Source organism: Nuphar pumila, chromosome 8 (genome assembly GCF_984573655.1).
Source record: "Nuphar pumila chromosome 8, dmNupPumi1.hap1.1, whole genome shotgun sequence".
In the NCBI taxonomy this organism is placed as follows: Eukaryota; Viridiplantae; Streptophyta; class Magnoliopsida; order Nymphaeales; family Nymphaeaceae; genus Nuphar; species Nuphar pumila.
The window spans coordinates 6,111,959-6,132,102 of NC_143256.1; the positions used below are offsets into that span (position 1 = coordinate 6,111,959).

Consider the following 20,144-nt stretch of genomic DNA (forward strand, 5'->3'; position numbering starts at 1 on the left):
ATGTGCACTCTTGTTGCTCCCTTGACTCTTTTATAGAATATGTTTCTCCCTAGGGCCAATTTCTAACATGTGACTTCCTGGTCAGCAATGATAGGTTGGACCTGATCTTTATGATCAACATTAGTTGGTTGGGCTTGATTACTTCTAGGGGTCACCTCATCATGAGACCAAGGCTCATTACTAACAATTGATCGATCCAATCAGATCTCATCGGATTTGGGCTAATTATTATGGGACCATTGGCTCATCACTGACAATTTATAGATCAAATAAGATCTAATTGATTATCATGATTGTCATCTTGAGTTCTTTGACCCTTACTATTTTCCCATTTAGAAAAACTCACAACCTCACCATTGCTTTGGGATGAAGAAAACAATTTTCTCAAATTTTTATAAGGAAGAACATACTCATAAAAAATAGCTTGTCTTGAGAAAAAGATAGCGAGTAAGTGGATAAAGACAATGGATGGGTAAACTCACGCTCTTTTGAACTAAACTGTTGATTTTGTTTGTTAGGTTGTTGACTCTTTGACCCACATAAGCAGCATGATATGTTTGGGTGGCTTAAGCATTGTTGTAATGAAGGACCCAAAAAACCATGCTAGCATCCTCAGCTGGCTCGCCTAAGGCAACCAATTCATCTCTTTCAAAAAACCACATATTTTTTAAAGTTCAAATATATTCATTCATCAAAAAGTCTTGCTTACGATGAGATTGAAGTCTTTGAGTCAGCAAGAATTATCTTTCCTATAATTCATGAGCAAAAACAGTGACTAAGGCATTCTATGCCTACTTGGACGTCTATAGTCTGACCACTAGCCTCAGGACTTCCTCATACAGGGTCTTGGTTATCTAGCCATAAGGATAGGGTCATGGTTATCTAGTCATCTGACTTCCTCCACACTAGAAATTTAGGGCTGCATGGTACTTGGTCCTCACAAATCACAATGAACCTTACCAAACAACTCAGAACAATGTCCTTGTGACTGCATGGTTGAGCTTGGCATAGGATAGTCTCTATCGATAAAGCCCACCATTACTAGAGTCTCTACTTGATTTCTTGTGACATTTAGATATTTGCCACCCTTACAATCCTTGAATTTAGGATCTTCACACTACAAGAAAATAGGGAAATAGTGACAAACTATAGTTCATCACTATTAGGCTTATAACTATAGTTACGGTCAAGACCATCACTAGAAACCCGACCTACCAAATAAAAAAAATAAAGAGATGATTCGAGACAAGACGGGAGGGAAAAAATACCATCTCTCTCTCTCTCTCTCTCTCTCTCTCTCTCTCTCTCTCTCTCTCTCTCTCTCTCTCTTCGTTGATGAGTTTCCGGTGGGATGTCAGCGAAATCTGTCGGCATGCTTCCTATGTTTGCCACCTTTTGTCTCTCATGATCCTTCGCTCTGTTAGAAAAAGTTTCAAAATAAAGTTTTTGATGATTTATTGTTTCCCACCAAAAGTGCTTTGAAAATGTTTAATCCCATATCTAAGAGGGAGAATTTTTTCTGGTGGTTTAAATATATTGTTTGTTCTATATTCTTTACTTTGGTAAACCTTGTGTGTTAGGGTGACTTGCGGATGTTGTTGCACTTCACACAGGAACAAACACACCATTCATGCACGCACACACGTAAGGGCGCTTGAGGTGCAATGTGACATTTTGATGGGCACGCTCACAGTGGCGCAAGGCGCATGTGAGGTGCTGATGTCCGCTTTTACCAAGCCATCTTTTGACTTTCTGTTTTTGAATGGTTTGGTTGTTTGAAATACTTTAAAAATATATTTATATAGCGTTTATGGGGCATTGTGACTGTTGGACGGTTTTAAAGGTCCTTGATCATTAGTCAAATGTAGGTGACCGTTCAAGGTCATTTTTGTCCAATTTTTAAACCATTGAATTTATGACCTTTAATTTCATTTATCACAAAACCGACTTGGCCTTTTTAAAGTCTAAATTTTTTCTTTTTCCGTCTTAATGATCATCATATTTTTTGATTCTCAAGCTTACTTTTTCTATTCTTTTATTCTCGATTTGGCTTGCCAAGTTCAAGTGTGGGAGAGGTCACCTAAACTTGCAAAGCAACGACTCTCTTGAGGTTCAAGCCTAGATGTATCCTGAGAACTCAGTCGTGAACAAACTCTTTTCTTATTTTCAAAATTCTCAAAGTGGAGCGATTGACGTTCTACAAATAACGATCTTAAGAACATACCTCTAGGCTTGAGATCTCAATTTTTCTAAATCTTGTTTTTGGTCACCACTTGTTCCAACAATTTTAAAACTTCAATATGGCCTCTGGTTCGACATCCAATTTTATCAATTTGTTGAGCTATAACCTTGAGAAACTCAATCAATTTGATGAGTCAAACTTTAAGCAGTGGCAATTGAAGGTTTCTTTCTTGTAGTTCAAGTTGCACATCGACTATGTCCTCAAAAAGTCTTGTCCCCCTATTGTTGTTGGAGAAGTTGAGAGTTGAGATAGAAGAACAAAAAAAAGAGTGAGATAAGTGATACACAGACAACTACCTATGCAAAGTGCACATCCTGAACACTTTAGTCGATTCTCTCTTTGACTTGTATTCAACTTTGAAGTTAGCTAGAAAATTGTAGAATGCTTTGGAGATCAAGTATAATGCATAAGACATTGGTAATAAAGGGTTTATCGTAGACTAGTATATTAATTTTTCTATTGTTGATGATAAGCTTATACTTGATCAAATTCATGAAATGCAAATATTGGCTTATAAGATCAAGAGAGAAGGTATGTATCTTGATGATGACTTCCAAGTTGCGGTTATCATTAAGAAACTACCTGATTTTTGAAAAAATATAGAAATCACCTAAAATATAAAAATGAGAAAATCACTTTAGATGGTCTTCTTAAGGACATCTGAATTGAGAAGGAGACTCATTTTCGTGACAAAAAAAATTTGAGTCCTAAAGAGGGTTATCCTAAAGTGAATATTATTAGTTAGAGGAGTGGAAAAATCATGAAAACCCAAAAAAACAAAAAGAATTTTGTGAAAGGAAAAAGCTAACTGATAAAAAGAAAATCAGATGTTATGTTTATGGCAAGTTGGATAATTTTGCTAGAGAATGCAGAGAACGAAAGAGGATTGTCCTCAAGCCAAATGAGTTAGAGGAGTGACTTGTTGCTGTAATTTCTGAAACCTTCATGGTGGTTGTGAATAAAGATTGGTACCTAGATACTAGAAGCACCGTTCATGTGGCAAACAACAAGAACTTGCTTAAGTCGTATGAAGTAGTGGAGGGGGGGGGGGTTATAATCTCTTTATGGGAAACTCTTTCTCAACTAAAGTGCTGAAAAAAGGGAGTGTGAAAATTAAGTTCGCCTCCGGAAAAGTTTTAACACTTAAAAATGTCCACTATACTCCAAAAATTCATAAAAATTTAATCTTTGCAGATCTACTATCGCGAAATGGTTTTAAAATTGTTATTGAGTCTAGAATTGTAATTGTGACCAAAGGAAAAATCTTTGTAGGAAAAGGATTTACCACTAGTGGTATGTTCAAGATGAGCATAAATGAATCTGTTAGTTCTGTTTATACGATTGCCTCATATTTTCTTTGGCATTCATGATTAGAAAATATTAATTCTCATTGCATTCATAATGTGAATAATTTTGGCATGCTTTCTTGTCATGTCAAAATAGAACATAATCATAAGTACGAGACATGCATTTAAGCTAAGCTAATTAGACTCTCATTTTCTAGTGTAGAAAATAATTATAAATTACTTGAATTAGTGCATTCAGATGTGTGTACGATGGATAATGTTATGAGTTATAGTGGCAATAAATATTTTATTACCTTTATAGATGACTACCCAAAATTCTATTATGTTTATTTGATGAAATATAAATTTGAAGTATTTTTCAAATTTGTTTTTTATTTTGCTGAAGTGCAAAATAAGTTTAAAATCAAGATTGTATATTTAGGAACAAATAGAAGAGGTGAATACTTAGGTGGTGAATTTGATAAATTCTATAGAGATAATGGTATTATTCATCAATTCACTGCCCCTAAAACTCCTAAACAAAATGGTATAGAAGAAAGAAAAAACAGAACACTTGTAAAAATGACGAATGCTATGCCTCTTAATACAGGTTTACATCTTAATTTGTGGGGAGACTCTACTTACTACTTGTTATATTCTAAACCAACTTTCTTATTCTAAATCTGATAAATCACTTTATGAATTGTGTTTTGATAAGAAACCTAATCTTAGTTATTTTCGTGTTTGAGGTTGTTTAGTATATGTTAAAATTATAGAAAATAAAAAAAGAAGGTTGAACCTAAAACATTTAAATGTACATTTGGTGGATATATTGAACATAGTAAAACATACAGATTTCTGAATATTGCTAATAATGTTATTATTGAATCTAGGTATGCATCTTTTATAGAACATAAAAATACATTTGATTCTTTTCTTAATGGTAGTTATACTGTAGTTGATGAACATCCGATTAATGACATTATTGAATATTCTAATAATTGTGATGTTGAACCTGAAACTAAAGTTAGGCACAATAAATGCATTAGAAAACCAAATAATTTTAGTTGTGTCTTTTATACATTTCTAATTAAGAATGATCATATGTCTTTTCAAGAGGTTACGTCTTCTCTAGATGCTACCTTTTGGAGAGAAGCTATAAATGATGAAATTGACTCAATTATGTCTAATAATGTTTGGAAATTAGTGGATTTACCTATTGGTTGCAAAACTCTGGGCTATAAATGACTTTTAAAAAAGAAATTAAAAGTCAATGGTACAATTGATAAATTTAAAGCTTGTTTAGTTGCAAAAAAATTTAAACAAAAAAAGGTATTGATTATTTTGATATTTTTACTCCTATAACCAAAATATCTACTATTAGAATTTTAATTGCCATAATTGTCATATATAAGCTTGAAATCCATCAAATGAACGCGAAAATAACCTTTTTAAATGAAGAATTAGATAAAGCGATATATAGAGCAACCTGAAGGTTTTACAATGCTAGGGCAAGAACGCAAAGTTTGCAAACTTGAAAAATCCTTATATAAATTAAAGCAAACCTCTAAGTAATAGTATGAAAAATTTTGTAGTTCTTTGGTAAATAATGGTTTTAAAATACATAATATTGATAAATGTGCCTACAGTAAAGTTGATTATAATTTTATTATTATTATTTGTTTATATGTTGATGATATGCTTATTTTGGGTTCTAATAGTGAATGCGTCAACTAACCAAAAAGATTTTTATCTTCCATGTTTTGTATGAAAGATTTGGGTGTTGCAAATGTTATTTTAGGAATCAAAATTGTGAAAAATAATAATGGCATTGTATTATGTCAATCACATTATATTAAAAAAAATCTTGCAAAGTATGGATATATTAATGGTCCACTCACATGCACTCCATAGGATCCAAATCTAAAATTGACTCTTAATGATGGTGTAAGTGTTTAAGAATTAAAATATGTCAGTGTTGTAGGTAGTCTTATGTATGCAATGAAATGCAGAATGCCTGATATAGCCTATGCAATGAATAAGGTGTGTAGATATAATAATAATTATAAATATCAACATTGAAATGTTGTGAACAAGATTCTTAGATATCTTAAGCATACTTTAGACTACAGAATCTATTATATTGAGTTTTCTGCTATTATTGAAGGGTAACACTGAATTTGAAGATTTCAAATCTATGAGTGGTTGGGTTTTTACCCTTGATGGAGGAGCAATTGCATGGGGGTCTAAGAAACAAACATGTATTACTCATTCCATAATGAAATCTGAGTTTATTGCTTTGGCATCTGCTTGTAGAGAAATTAAATGACTTAAGAATATGCTAGTAAATATTTCACTAGGTGAGAAGCTCATACCTGTTATTTCAATGTTTTGTGATAGCCAATCAGCTATATGTAAAGTAGGTAATATGAAATATAATGAGAAGTTTAGACATATCAATCTAAGACAGTTTTATAAGACTAATGATTGATGACAATATTATATAATTGAAATATGTAAAGTCATGTCAAAACTTGACAAACCCATTTATAAAAGGCCTTTCGAGAGATGTTATAAGTAAAATATCGAGGGGAATGAGAATTAAGCCAATTAAGTCATCGTCTAAGGATACCCAACTTAGAGCGTTGGAGATCTCACATGCCTAGGTTCAATGAGAAATAAATTAATGAATAACAGGTATTGAGAATATTTCTGTGAGCCCATTCCTGATGTGTGCTCACGAGCTGTAACTAATCTGAGGGTTGAGCTAATAACTGTTAATGAGTTTATAGGCCTTAAGGCTAGGGTGTGTGTTACAGAACACCTAGAAAAACTTAGCTATGTGAGTGTAGAAGTGTGAACCGCTTTTTATGAGAATTGACAATTCTCTAGAGCACTCATGAATCTAGGCAATCACAAGGCTCTAAATATGCTAACTTGAAATCTCCACAATTGAACTTTTGAAAACCTATGTGTGATTGAAAACTCGGTTAACAATATAAGAAGCTAAGTTTAAGGTAAATCCACTTAGCACCTTGGTTAATTTAGGTTTTTTTCACTAAGTGTGAGTTCAAGTCCTGCAAACACTCACTAATGCATAGGTTTTCTATGCAAGCCAAGTATACTTTGAAATTAGTAGGAGATTGTTGAAAAAAGTTTCAAAATAAAGTTTTTGGTAATTTATTGTTTCCCACAAAAAGTACTTTGAAAATGTTTAGTCTCGTATTTGAGAATGAGAAACTTTTCTGGTGGTTTAAATAAAGTGTTTGTTCTCTATTCTTCAATTTGGTAAACCTTGTGTGTTAGGGTGACTTGCAGACGTTGCTATGCTTTACACAGGAATGGATATGCCGTTAGCGCATACGTGCACATGTGTGCGCGCTTGAAGTGCAATATGGTATTTTGATGACATACTTTGCACTTCGCATGCTCTCGCAGCGGTGCATGACACATGTAAGGTGTTAAGGTTCACTTTGACTAAGTCGTTTTTAAAATTTCTGTTTTTTTGAATGGTTTAGCCATTTGAAAGACTTTAAAAATACATTTATATAAAGTTTATAGGGCATTGTGACTATTAGACGGTTTTGCATGTCCTTAATCATTAGCCAATGGTAGGTGATCGTTAAAGGTTATTTTCCTTCAATTTCCAAATTATTGAATTTATGACCTTTAATTTTATTTATCACAAAAATGTCTTAGTATTAATAAAGTTTATAATTTTTTTTTTTAGTCTTTGGAATTGTCAGATTTCTTTACTTTTAAGATTTCTTTTTCTATTGTTTTGTTTTCGATCTTCCTAGGCAGTGACTCTCTTAAGGTTCAAAGCTTACTTGTATATTAAGAACTCCACCTTACAAACCTTTTTAGCATTTTCGGAATTCTCAAAGTATGGCTATTTTCGACTTTCGAACTCATACGGGACCCCGATTCTGACGAGGGGACGCGAGGGTTTCCGGTCGCGTGAACGATGAGGAGCACCTCTAATCATGTCTCCTGCCACGGCGCTGAGCGAGCTTCACTTCGGCGAAGGAATGGCTGCGGCCGAGGCATTCACATTTCATGACTCTTAAGACTTTCACACCTATGATGTTGGAGATTCTAGAGTCTGCTTCCCTTTATCTCCTTTCCCTATTTCACAAGGTTTTCACACCCGCCTAGGGTTTCTATCATCCAGATATCTATCTATCTCAGATTTAGATATCTTCATTGGATTTCCCGAGTGTTCCATGGATTAAGGCTTTTCTGCTCTGTATTCTTGTTGGATTTTCATCAAGGGTTTCTTCGGTTTAGGGTTTTAGTTTTTTTTTTCTCATGATAATTGTTGTTTTTTGGATTCTTGTGATCTAGTGTTTTCTTCATTGTATCAACTTTTATTTTTTTGGTTTTTTTGTGTTATAGGGTTTATGATGAAGCAGGTAGACATGGGAGCCAGTAATTCTTTAATCAATTCTGTCATGGGGATTGTGACCGCAACTGCCAATAGGGGACGTCAGATAGAGAGGGGAAGAGCCACGATCGGGTGATCAACAAGTGGTAGCAGTAGGTCTAATTGCAATTTTCATAATCATGTCCATTTGCGAAACCGTTGCTCATCCTTATCTTCATTATCATCACTGAGTAGCCATGGTTCGAAAAGGAAGGTTGATCAAGAGTTTAGAGAGCTCTTGAGTGAGAACGAGGGTTATGGACGGACAATGAAGTTCAAATGACAGATGTGAGGGTTTCATTGTCACCATAACCCTGCCCAAACAACACAAGAGAAGGTATTCTTTGATTTTGTGGGATGTGGAGAAGAAATTTCCACCAAAATCTTATTCAGTGGATTTTGTGGGCTCGCCGAATGGGTCGGTTAATATATGAATGGGTTTGAGTGGGAAAGCACTCACCTTCATAGGATATTGAAAATGAGGATGATGATTATGTGCTTACTAGGGTTCTGTCAACAATCGAGATATGCGTATGACAATAATTTTGAGATTACCTTCAAGGATTTATTGAACACCGATCTCTGTTTCTATTTGCTTTTAGGTATTTGCTATGAAAGGTTATACTTGTACTCAAATATGATGTTGATTTGCTGAAATTGATTGTGAGAAAATTTTTGAGTTAGTTTTTCCTTTAACGCCTCATTGAATTTTCTTTGCTTTATTTTGTGTTTATTTTAGTTTTCCTCAAATTGTGTACTATTTGTTTTCTCTTTGCTGATTTTATTTTATTTTGGTGCAGATATTGGAGGAAGGTTCTATTAGGTTTCAGAGACCAGCAAAACCTTGGTTTTTCAAGGTAACACTCTTGCTAGAATATTTTTTAGGATTTTAAAATCATCTCTTTTTGGTTTTTTGTGTGATTTTTTGTCATATTGTGATGTTATGCTCATCTTAGATTTTGCTTTCACATAAATCAGCTAATCTCGATGGAAAATTTTAGAAAAATTAATTGATGTGTGATCTGCTAGATGTAAAGATAATTTATCAATTTTATTTTCACCCAATTAGAAAAAGGTGTATTACCGATGGGGGCATCACCAGCGGAAATATTATTCTAATAATGAGTTTGGGTTCAAGTATTAAATGCAAAACTTTTTGGCTCAAGTTGAAATATATTCAATTTTGTGGGAAAATATATAAAAACTTTGTTCTGTTCTTGAACTTGTAATGGCATGAATCCCTCTACTTGTATAAAGGAAATTTTGGGCAGGATACAATTTGTAGTTTAAGGTTATGGATATTGCACGTACATGATGACATCTTGGGAGATTGATGTGCCAAAATTTTCTTGTATAACTGCTAGGATTAGTTTAAAACCATGTCCTTTTTTTATGTGCAAAGAGGTACGGTCATTGTTTCATATATATTTTTGTACTTTCTAGTGCTTTACTTTCATGCTGGTGTTTGGGTGATTCAAAGTCAGAGTAGATCCAAGATGTTGTGAAAACATGTGTTGAACACATTGTATAATCCATGATAGCCTGTTGTGAATCTGTTTAGCTATCCGGTCCACCTCAGAAATGATGAGTGCTCATACAAATGAAAAATAGACTGTCATTTCCTTTTAACTTGGCCAACATGGAACAGGGTATCTCTCGACTATCATATGAGTTGCAATCTGCTTCAGGTGCATGATCCAATTGAGTTGGGACAACATATCACCTCCAGCTTGTCAAGTCAAACATAGACTCCTTTACGGATATATTGTCTGAAATCATTTGGATTTCTGCTGAAAATAAAAGATCCAGAGTGGGGTATTTCTTGAAATCCTCCTGTCAGAATCCAATTGAAGCTGAATCATCTGATTTAATAACTTTTATTATAATGCCCACGATTTTTCGAGGAATTTTCATAAATTTTTGTGAATATCTCTATATGTGATAATTTGATAATGATGATACGTGTTACACAATATACAATAGACTAGGTCTTAGATTAGGACTTAGAAAAAAATAAAATAAAAGCACTCAAAACGCCAATGGGTCCTCTTGACCCTAGTGGAAATCGTTTTCGAAATACATTTTTGAGAAAATAATAATTCTAGGAAAATTTTTAAATAAGCTAGACAAATCGTGGTTTAGAAGAATTTCACATACATTTGAAAATAATTTGGTTTGTATTTAGAGTCATTCTATTTAAAACTTAAATTATAGTCTTGAAAGAATTGAAATTCAAAATAATAAATAAAGTTAATTAGTAAAATAATTAAAATAGAATGAAAAATTTAGCTTAACTAAATTGTATAAGTTGATAGAGGTCTATGATACTTCATGTGGGAAAAATAAATTAAATTCTTTTTATAAACTAAAGATAACCTCAAACAAATGGTAACGACTATTCTCGTATCGTAGGAGGATTGAGAGTCTTCTAAGAAGACAACCTAGACATTTCGATAGGTCAAAGGGTAATCGAAACAAGAGCCAGAGACCTGCAGCCGAGTCGAGCAGGGCACCGTCTGCGAAGAAGGCCAAGGTGCACCAGGGTGAGACTAGCCGCCCACAGCAAACCACCACGGTGTGCCCTATCTGCAAGAAGGCACATGTAGGAGTCTGCTACAGGCTTATAGGAACTCAATTCCATGAAGTCCCAAGGGATGGGACATATCGTTCGGAATTGTCTCAAGAGATTGGCAGAGGAAGGAGCAAATGCCGCATCACGTGGGCAACAACAGTTTTCCTAGTCACAGGGACAGAGGAGGGCGATAGACGGGGTGTACACGACTTCTATAGAGGAGTTGCAAGAGGATGCTGATGTCATCAAAGGTACAATCTCTATCGTCAAATTTGATGCTAAAGTATTGTTTGATACGGATGTTACACATTCCTTTGTGTTCACACAATTTGCAAACATGGTTCATATAATTGTTATCACTTTGGGATATATTTTGGAAATCATCACACCCTCGAGCGTTAGATCCATCACTCACACTTACTTACCAGACGTGGAGGTCATTATCTCAGAACAGAACCTCTTTGCCAACCTGATCGTGCTGGATATGGTTGGGTTTGATGTGATTCTTGGCATGAATTGGATGTATAAGCACTATGATATGTCGTGAGCAACGAATAAAATTTAATCATCCCGATCAACCTGTACTTAAGTACAAGGCTAATAAGAAAGCGAGTAAAGGGAGAATGATCTCAACATTGAAGGCCCATCGTTGTATGGAGAATGGTTGTGAGGCCTTCTTGGCTAGTGTTTCGTTGGTGGAACCCAACACGACCCCGATGAAGGACTTGGACGTGGTTCGCAAATTCGCAAATGTGTTTTTTGATGACTTGCCATGCATATCGCCTTCAAGAGAGATCGATTTTGGTATAAAGTTGGTGCCTGGTACGACCCTAATCTCTAGAGCTCCTTATCGCATTGCCCCTACAAAATTGAAAGAATTAAAGAAGCAACTTCAAGAGTTGATGGACAAGGGATTCATTAGGCCGAGCATTTCATTGTGGAGTGCTCCAGTGTTGTTTGTCAAGAAGAAGGATAGGTCAATCTGCTTGTGCATTGATTACCACATGTTGAACTAGGTGAAGATCAATGATAAGTATCTTCTTTGACGAATCAATGATTTATTTGATCAACTTTGGGATGCCAAAGTTTTCTAAAAAATAGATCTTTGATCTGGTTATCATCGATTGCGGATCAAGGAGTCAGATGTGTAGAAGACAACATTCATGATGCAATATGGTCACTACGAGTTTTTGGCGATGCCCTTTGGGCTAACCAATGCTCCGACGACATTCATGGACCTGATGAACAATTATTTTTGACTCTATCTTGGTTTGTTTGTGATAATCTTCATCGATGATAATTTTTTATCTATTCAGAGAGTGAGAAAGATCATAGAGAGCACTTGAAGATTGTTCTCGAGATACTTAGACAACATCAGTTGTATGCAAACTTTTCTAAGTGCGAATTCTGGTTGGAGAAGGTGATGTTTTTGAGACATGTGATCTCAAAAGACGAGGTGTCAGTGGACCCTGATAAGGTGAAAGCAGTCTTAGATTGAAAACAACTAAAGAGCGTGTTGGATATATGCAGTTTTCTTGGTCTTACAGAATATTATAGAAGATTTATTTAAGACTTTTCTAAGATCGCGACACCGATAACCAAGCTACTTCGTAGGGGCATAAAGTTCGTATGAACGCAATAATTTAAAGAAAGCTTTCAAGAGCTGAAGAAGAGGCTTACTTCAGCCCTAGTGCTTACTCTACCTTCAGGCCATGAAGAATTTGTGGTCTACAACGACGCATCAGGTACAAGACTTGGATGCGCATTAATGCAACATGGGAATGTTATAGTGTATGAATGAAACTATTCCACACATGATTTGAAACTAGCAGTCGTAGTTTTTGCACTTAAAGTATGGCGACATTACTTGTACAGTGAGAAGTTCAAGGTTTTCTCCGATCATAAAAGTCTCCAGTACATTTTCTCTCAGAAAGATCTTAATATGAGACATAGACAGTGGTTAGAGTTTTTGAAGGACTATGACTTTTCCATATCCTACCACCGAGGGAAAGCCAATGTAGTGGCTGATGCATTGAGAAGAAAAGCAAGAATCTTCGCAAGCGTGATCAATAGTGAGCAGAGATTACTCGAGGACCTAATTGATTGAAAACCTTGACATAGATTCAGATCGCAAGTCTAGCTGTGCGAACCAAACTCATGGATCAGATTATTGCTCACCAGAAGGATGACCCAAGCTTCACAAAGATGGTTGCAGCATGCAAGCAAGATGAGATAGCTCTACATCTAGAAGAAGATGGTAGCATCTGGTACAATAAGAGGCTATGGGTGCCAGAGGATCAACAACTACAGAGGGAGCTACTTGATGAGGCGCATTGAACTAAGTATATTATACATCGAAGTATCACCAAGATGTATAAGGATATGTAAAGGAACTATTGGTGGAATGGCATGAAGAGAGATATCATAGAATATGTGTCGAGATGCTTAGTTTGCCAGCAGGTCAAGATAAAATATCAGAGACCTGGTAGAACACTGCAGACGATCGAGATACCGTAGTGGAAGTGGAAGGACATCACCATGGACTTTGTTGTAGGTTTGCCCAGCACACGACACCAATACAATACTATATGGGTTATAATGGATCGCCTTACGAAGTCAGCACACTTCTTACCGATCAGGGCGAATTAGACACTGGAGAATCTAATAGACTTATATGTAGATGAGATTGTTAAGTTACATGGAGTGCCTGTTTTGATTATTTCTGATAGAGATCCGATATTTACGTTAAAGTTTTGGGGGCAACTTTAGAAAGCTTTAGGGACAAAGCTTAAGTTTAGCACGACTTTTCACCCGCAGACGGACGGAGAGTCGGAGAGGACGATCCAGGTGCTAGAGGACATGTTGCGCGCTTGAGCGTTGGAATGGAAGGGCGATTAGAGTAAACATTTGAAGCTAGTTGAGTTCGCCTATGATAACAATTATCATTCGAGCATCGGTATGGCTCCATACGAGACTTTATACGGGCGACCCTGTAGGTCTCCGATATGTTGGAGTGAGGTTGGTGATTGAGCTATCGACTCACCAATAGTCCTACAACACTACATCGACCAAGCATAGTTGATACAGAAGAGACTTTTGATCACTCAGAGCTGTCGAAAAAGTTATGTAGATCCAAAGTGTCGTGAAGTCACATTTGAAGTCGGGGATCATGTGTTCGTTAAGGTATCGCCAACCAAGTGTGTGTTTTGGTTTGGCAAGAAGGGTAAGTTAAGTTCGAGGTATGTAGGACCTTTCCTCATTCTCGAAAAGATTGGAGGCGCAACTTACAGATTGACACTCTCACTACAGTTCTCGAACATCCACTATGGTTTTCACGTGTTGATGTTGAGGAAATATGTGCTGGACCCGACACATATTATTCAGTACGATGAGATAGAAGTGCAGAAGGATCTCACGATCAAGGAGTGTCCAACAAAGATTTTTAATCAACGAGAGCAAGTGTTGCAAAATAAGACGATTCCTTTGGTGAAGGTACGATGGAAACACCATGGGCTTAAAGAATGTACATGAGAGCCAGAAGCGGAGATGAAAGCGAAATATCCACGCCTATTCGGTATGTAACCCTAGTCAAATTTCGAGGACAAATTTTTTTAAGGGGAGTTGGATGTAATGCTCGCAATTTTTTGAGGATTTTTTATAAATTTTTGTGAATATCTCTATATGTGATAATTTGATAATGATGATATGTGTTACACAATATACAATAGACTAGGTCTTAGATTAGGACTTAGAAAAAAAATAAAATAAAAGCACTCAAAACGCAAATGGGTTCTATCGACCCTAGTGAAAATCGTTTTTGAAATACATTTATGAGAAAATAGCAATTCTACGAAAATTTTTAAATAAGCTAGACAAATCGTGGTTTAGAAGAATTTCACATATATTTGAAAATAATTTGGTTTCTATTTAGAGTTATTCCATTTAAAACTTAAATTATAGTTTTGAAAGAATTGAAATCTAAAATAATAAATAAAGTTAATTAGTAAAATAATTAAAATAGAATGAAAAATTTAGCTTAACTAAATTGTATAAGTTGGTAGAGGTCTATAGGTGGGGTCGTCCCATCCTATGTGGCACCTATTTGCTGACTTTAAAATAAAATTAAATTCAAGTTTTAAATTGAAAGGATTTTAAAAGTTACCAAAAACCATGTTTTAACAAGGCAAAACTTACTAAAACATAGGGGAAGCCCCGGGGGGGGGGGGGGGGGGGGGGGGAGGACGTCCCATCCTAGATCTTTCTAGGATGGGGGCTGGACATTTAGAAAGAAGGAAGAAATAACAAAGAATATGAAAGTGGCAAAAAAAGAAAAAAAAAAAAGAGTTTGACAAAGTCAAACTTGCTTGCCAAGCAAGGAAGTTTGATATTAGGCAATATGGAGAGGTGAACCCCATATGGGGATGTCGACCGGTCCATATGCATAATTATTATATAGTATATACTATATATAATACACAGTATAATACTAACTTAATCCATTAGTTAAATAGAAAAAAAATGTAATGCCAATTAAAAAATATAGAAAAGGAAACAAGAAATTAGAGAAAAGGAAAGGGGGTTGGAGGTTAGATCAAGGGTTGAGATTAACTCAGCCCCTTGACCTAATCCCCATAATTTATAAAATGGCAGGAGGGGCTGATGCCCTATTTGCCCCTTTCTCATTGTTTTGAGTTTGCTCTCTCTATTCTCTCCTTCTTTTCTCTCTTGCTTCTTCTTTCTTATTTTTCTTTCATCTTTCTTGTGGTTTTCCTCTTGTGCAAACCAAGAGGTGAACCTACGTACGTTAGTGGAGCGGGTTGATCATCTTGATGCAGCCACCACACAATGCGGACGGTCGGTTCCCTTGGGAGGATCACTTTTTCCGATTTAGAGGATTGTTTTCGCACAAAAGGTAGGGGGTTCTATTATCTAAACGTAAATTGAAACTCGTAGACACGAGTTTATTCCGATTTCTAATAAAACAAACACTATACCAAACCTCTCATGCGTGGGAGTTTTCGAAAGAAAACCCCTCTCAAAAATTGTTTTTGTTTAAAAATCAGATTTTCTTGGGTTCAAATCAAAATTTTGTTTCAGTATTAATATACTTGCATACACTCCGGACCTATACATGTGATGGAAACCATATAAACCCTAAAAAAATTAAATATTCTAAACGAGTATGGGGTTCGAATACGGGCAAATCGGGCTTAGCCGATTAGCCCGGATTCAAATTACCAAGTTGTTAAAAAGAAAAGTCTTCATAAAATTTTATTTGGATTAGTGAAGAGGTGTTTATTTTGATTTTACCAAGGAGAAATCGGTTCAAACCCCTAAAGAGAACGATTTACTTGAAATAAAAACGAATAAATTTATGTATGTCATGTGATATGGGTTTTCAAAAACAAAAACCGTATTCGAATTATAGTAGGGTAAAAATCTATTGCTTTCTTGCGTAAATCTTAGTTAGAATTTGTGGCCTAATGTTCTTATGCATGTGGTCTAATGTTCTTATCACAAACATTACCAAAATATCTTGATATTATTGTAATGATATTGTTGTGACAGTATCATGGTGTCTCAAAAGTATTTTAATTTTTCCTTTTTCTAGTTATTTTCTTACTCTTTATCTTATATATTTGTGTTTTTGGCAGTTTGCAATTTTTTACCCACTTTCCCCATATGTGAACAATGAGAAACATATGCATTTTGTGCTGTTTTTCTTAGCCATATGCGATTTCTATAATTAAGAGATGTATGCCTGTCTTGCATACATCTCTCAAAACTTGTTTGCTTATATGGTTAGCTTGCACGTTCCTTTGTTGGCATTCTGCTGTCACTGAAGTCATCCACATGTGCAAGCCTCTGTGCACACCTATCCACATGATGAGTGGTGGTATAAAATTAATTAAAAATATTAAATGATCTTAAAATTCATCCTTGATACTGGCCTAGTGAAGGTCGTTCTAGGAAGTGTTATCGAATCTGCTATGAGATATGTATGCTGTTATTCCTTTTATGTTCTTGCTGAGAATCTTCAAAGAATTTGTGAGATTTCTTGGGAGGATTCTTTCTTCAGAGGAAGACATTGCGGAGGAACTTAACAAAGTCTTTATGAATACATTGGATCGACATGGAAGTGGGCAATGGCCTGATGTGCAAGATCTTAGTCTCATTTTTCTTGAAACAACATTATTTGGTGTTAGTGCAATTAGAGCTGCATCGAACTTTGATGCTGAGGGATGTATGGAGGATCAGAGGGTCTCCATAATGTTTTTTTGAGGGCAATGTAAATATTGTGCAGTCTCTTCGTTGCTAATTTTCAATTAAGTTGGATATGAATTTTCATTTTGGATTCTGATTTTTGATGGATGGCCTATTTCAGTTTCATGCCGATTTTGTTGTGAATAATGTTTTCCTGAATAAATGTTTCCAGATTTTGTAGTTTTAATATCTTTTAGTGGACTATTTCATAGAATTTGTGTTTGCCTTTCCTTTTAAATCTAGTTCTTAGTGTGAGTTTTCTCATGATGGATGGACTTCATGAATTTGGTCCTTTGTTGATAATTTATGTATATTGATGTTGACAACTGTGCTGTTTTTAGAGGTAGTCTTCTACTTATAGTTTTCTTCAACTGTGTTGTTTTTTGTCAGTTCAACTGAGTATTCTGTCTTTTAAATTGTTGTTTCATACTTAAACATGCTTCCTCTATACTAGTCTTTTGGCACTGCAGCTATTATTTTCAGTGATGTTTGGGTTGTTGGCCTATTACCTGTTGACATAATTGCATATTTATGTTATATATTTTTTCAGAGACTTTTTGCATTCTATATACTATGTCATTTGTGAATTATAGATGACTGTGGAGTCCACTACCCAAGAACTTTGTTGAAGGTGATGAAGAGTCCATGGTAATAGTTGTAACCACTTCCTATTAAAAAACCAACTGTCCTAGTTGCTTTTGAATTATGTTGTTCTTTATGCATCACTCTACATATTTAGGATTTTGTTTCTCTTTTCCTTTTTTTTCACTTGTTTGGATTGTAAAGAGACATTTGCTTCAAATTTTATTGTCTTCAACGTTAAATACTTTGATTCAATGGGCAAACAGGAAAAAAAGGCGGGATCTTGTATTTTGTCTTACAATTGCTTCATAGTGTGTTTAATAATTAATTTATATGTATGCATGTAACTGCTAAATTTATGCTATGGTGCAATTGTGCATACACACCCACCTGGTCACGTTTCCAGTTAAGCTAAGCATAACCAACCATGTTTTTACTCTCATTTGGACTGTAACAAGTCATCTTCTGGTCGAGTTGCATTGTGTAGGAGCTTGGAAAGACCTGCGTGGCTTGAGGTATAACCTGATCGAGTTGATTCAATTACAGTTCTGCAGGCTGAGCAACACGGCGCAGGCGCACTATAGAGGGAAGACTGTTGGCAGATGGCTCAAAGACCGGAGAGAGAAGAATAAAGAAGAGGCTCACACACACAATGCCCAGGTTCATGCTGCTGTTTGCGTTGCTGTAGTAGCTGCAATTGCTGTTGCAACCGTTGCTTCCTCCAAAGAAGAACAGTCTAAAACCGATGTGGTTGTTGCCTTGGTGTGTTGAGGCTGCAAAATCACTAGGTGCTGAGCGAGATCACCCAACCTCTGTTAACAATTCTGCAGTTAATGTTAGAACTGCTGGTGACATTATTACGTTAACAGCTGCAGCTGCTACGGGTAACACCTCTGTTCTTTCTGTTGGTGTTGAGTGGGATCCTGATTTTCAATTTTTTTTCCTCTGCTAGTTATTGCTTCGGTGTTTATTTGCTGGTGTTAAAGCCTGTAGTGCTTAACATGTTCATTTGGCTATTTTCAGGGAACTTTCTAGCTTTATTACAACAATGAAGCTTCATTGCAAGATTGACAAAGTTGCTGGAGTACTTGAAACTAACAGGCCAGATGTAAAAAATGCTCTGTATCAGGCAACCATAAAGCAAGGGGATGGGGTCAAGTTTGCCTGTAAAACATGGGGATGGGGTCAAGTTTATTTGTTTTTCATTGGTGACGTTTTTTATTTATTTCGTTTGCTGCAGGATATAGTAATTTTTGACAGGAAATATAATTTGAAAAAAAAGTTGCATATTGTCATATATATATATATATAATTTAGTTATTAACATGTATTTTATATATTTTATGTTTTTGATGCAAATGATCATTAGTGACAGTTAATGTCGTCACTAATACTGAATGTGTTTTTGAAGAGAATGGCCATTAGTGACGGCTATAGCGTCACTAGGCCTTCTCTTGCGATGGAAGTAACTGTGGCTAGAAATTTTTTTTAGTGATAGCTTGACCTGTTGCTAAAACATTTAAATAGGACATTTAGTACTGCTTTTGGAGCTTTTATTGATAAATCTTGGGGCCTTTAGTGATGGAAAATTCTGTCACTAAAAGTCTATTTTGTTGTAGTGGGTCAAGATGGACTTTGCTGGAGACGATTCCCATTAGGTCCTTGATTTGAGCCTTCCAAAATATAATTTTTTGTGTTTTAAAAATCACACACACACACATATATATATATATATTTAAATACAACCCAAGAGTTTGATTCTTATTAAATCGACCATGTTGAATCCATCTATATACAGGTCGGATCTTAACAAAACAACTGCCATCCTAAGATTTAAGAGGGGTACGAAGATGGGGATGACATAGGGGGCGAGTGGAACTGAACTCACACTGTCACACCGTGTGGAGCCCTGGCCGTTCTTAGTGTGCTGATGCATACCTTCATTGTTAAAAGGCAAAAGCCAAGTGCGCATATATATATATATATATATATATATATATATATATATATATATATATATATATATATATATATATATATAGAGAGAGAGAGAGAGAGAGAGAGAGAGAGAGAGATCCCTAGTGATGCAACATGGTGCTTTTCCAACTAAGCCACTTCTACAGATGACATAATTTTTTGTCGCCTTCACACGTTAAGTTCATTCACTAAACGCTAGAACCAAATTGTGGATGGGGTCGACGAAAAAGCTAAAGATGGAAATTTTCTTTATGCATCTCAGCCATCCAATATTTTTTACCAAATACCCACTCAAGGCTCCAAGATTATTCTAAACAAGTCAAAAGCAACTTCATGCTCAATTTAGTGGGAATCAATTTTTTGGATGAAAAATATATTTTTATAATCCAAGAAAAATTGATGCCTTCATAGCCATTGATTTTGAATTACAGGAAAAACCTACGTATAGTTCCCACTAAACAAAATCTATAGATCACATTTATGGTGTTAGATGTGAGAAAAAACACCAAAAACTATGATTTTTAAAGGGGCTTAACGGGATAGAATGAGAAAACTGTGCAGAATGAGCACATTACTCTCTCTCTCTCTCTCTCTCTCTATATATATATATATATATATATATATATATATATATATATATATATATATAGGAGAGAGAGTAGATATTAGCTACTAATGATGGGACAAAACTAATCAAAAAAATCTGATTTTTTGTAGATCAAATGTTATGGATGTGATCTACATGGTTTGTTTAGTAGGAAACTTGTTTTGAATCATGTGATTGTAACAAGTAAT

The 20,144-nt window shown here is 35.3% G+C and overlaps 1 long non-coding RNA gene across 1 annotated transcript; it reads left to right on the top strand.

Moving 5' to 3' along the window:
• The first annotated feature begins 8,754 nt into the window (after positions 1-8,754).
• On the top strand, positions 8,755-18,550 carry LOC149829506 (uncharacterized). The gene is made up of 3 exons (XR_016433563.1): positions 8,755-8,811; positions 17,919-18,256; positions 18,396-18,550. It is a non-coding gene; the product is annotated as an uncharacterized LOC149829506 (long non-coding RNA).
• Positions 18,551-20,144: the final 1,594 nt, after the last annotated feature.